Raw genomic sequence first — 2,321 nt, forward strand, 5'->3', positions numbered from 1 at the left:
TCACATGCTCCTTGTTCTGCAGCTTGGTGCGGATGGACATGATCACTTGTCCAATGTGAACCCTGGCCACAGTGCCCTGGGGCTTTCCAAAGGCACCTCGCATTCCTGTTTGGAGCCTACATTGGGGCAGTGCAAGGTCAGACACATGAACATACATCTGGAAGCCCTGTCTCCAAGGTCCCTTAGAGCAACCCATACAAGAAACAGGCTGCATACACTACCAAGGAAGCTGCTGTTTGCAGCCATTGCACACTGGGCCCCTATGAGTAGAGTGGTTGTTAACAATCATATTCCTTTCTTGACACCCCCATTATTTAGTTATTAAAATTTTCTGCCAATTTGAGAGGTAAAATGGTATCTCCTTTTAATTTGTATTTATTTGATTCTTAGTAGTTGACTGTTGTTTCACATTTTTTTTTTTGAGATGAAGTCTTGCTTTGTTGCCCAGGCTAGAGTGCAGAGGCATGATCTCGGCTCACTGCAACCTCCGCCTCCCAGGTTCAAGCAATTCTCCTGCCTTAGCCTCCTGAGTAGCTGGGATTACAGGTGAGTGCCACCATGCCTGGCTAATTTTTTGTATTTTTAGTAGAGACAAGGGTTTCACCATTTTGGCCAGGCTGGTCTTGAACTCCTGACCTCAGGTAATCTACCTGCCTTGGCTTCCCAAAGCACTGGGATTACAGGTGTGAGCCACCAAGCCTGGCCTGTTTCACATTCTTATTTCATCTCATCTTCTGGAAGAGGTCATCTCTAGCTACTGTCAGTTTCTAGGCTTCCCAGGACTCCCTTTAGCCTATTACAATGCAGCTTCTGATCCTACTTCTCCATGGACAGATGATATCCATTTCTGAAATCTAGGGGCCACACTTCAGTCTATCTCATGAGGTATATCTGCTGGGTGGACACCATTGGTCTCCCTTGTGCTTCTTTGGCTTCTGTGAGCACAGCCTCTTCTGGTCACTCCTGTTCTCTGGCACAGACTTCTCTGGAGGATGGGGGGCCCTTCTGCATCATTATTGCCTAGGACAGTACAAAGGACCACATAAGGGAGCATGACTTGGTGAGGAGCCAAGATCACTTCACATCTCAAGAAGAGATGGTAACAGCTTAGAATGGTTTGGTGGCCATGGGAATAAAGAGAAAGGGATGGATTTGACAGATGTTTAATGGGTAAACATCACAGGAGTTGGCAACTAACTGGCTATGGAAGATAAATGGGAGGAAAGAGTCTAGGGTGACTGCTGGGTTTCATCTTGGGTGGGTGACTTGACTAGGTTGATGACTTTGCTCAATCCAACAGGGGATACAAAAAGAGGAAAGACAAGAAATGGAAGATGATGAAAGTGGTATCCCAGAAAATGAAAGGGTGACCAACAGCACCACAAATCAAGCAATCAGATAAATCAGGTTCTAAGCTGAGGGAGTGACAATTCTTTCAAGAAGCTTGTCTATGGAGAGAAACAATAGGGTAATAATAACCAGAGGGAGTGCAGGGTTGAAGGGGTGTTTTTTGGCTGAAGGCAATGGACTAGCTAAGCAGCTGACAAGTGCAGGTGCCATGAAGGTGGCTGAAGGAGTAAGATCCCAGAGATGGGATGAAGTGGGATCGTAACAGAGGCAGGGCTGAACAGAAAGGATATCTCCATGCAGGAGGCAGCAGGACACAGATGTACAGACTCCCTTGGGGGCTCACTGTGGGAAGTAAAAATTCCTGCATTTTGAACTTCCCTCCCTCTGTGAATTAGAAGGTGAGGTTATCTATTAGGCATGTGGGTGAGCAAGCAGTTGGAGCCAAGTGGTGAATGTTTACAGTAGAGGGTTCTGACCAAAGACAAAGATTCCTCAATGGCACTGAGGTCCGACTGCAGTTGAATGCCCTGGATTCGTAACAGCCCCAATCAGTATGCTTCTATGATTTTTAGTTGCTATATTCTACACCCCAAGCAGATATACAGGGAGAAACTGAGTCAGGCTTGGAAGCTTGCAATGCTAGTAGAGTTTGAGGATGGGGGGTTTAAGGAGCTAAAGGTATGAATGAGAAGTCTGTGTTGACCACAGGGCACCAGTTGGGTCATGTAAAGAATGGGATTAAAAGGGAAAAAACAAAATAAAACAAAACGAAAAATCACCTAGGTGCAGTGGCTCTCATCTGTAATCTCAGCACTTTGGGAGGCCAAGGTGGGTAGATCACTTGAGGTCAGGAGTTCAAGACCAGCCTGGCAAACATGGTGAAATCTTGTCTCTACAAAAAATATAAAACCTAGTCAGGCATGGTGGCGGCACCTGTATTCCCAGCTACTCAGGAGGCTGAGGCAGGAGAA

General features: G+C 46.3%; 1 non-coding gene across 1 annotated transcript; it reads right to left on the reverse strand.

The window, feature by feature from the left end:
- Positions 1-164: 164 nt before the first annotated feature.
- Positions 165-305, reverse strand: LOC119468959. Its single transcript, XR_005197767.1, has one exon. It is a non-coding gene; the product is annotated as a small nucleolar RNA SNORA70 (small nucleolar RNA).
- Between the last annotated feature and the right edge of the window lie 2,016 nt (positions 306-2,321).

The sequence above is a fragment of the Cebus imitator genome, unplaced genomic scaffold (assembly GCF_001604975.1).
Source record: "Cebus imitator isolate Cc_AM_T3 unplaced genomic scaffold, Cebus_imitator-1.0 Scaffold539, whole genome shotgun sequence".
In the NCBI taxonomy this organism is placed as follows: Eukaryota; Metazoa; Chordata; class Mammalia; order Primates; family Cebidae; genus Cebus; species Cebus imitator.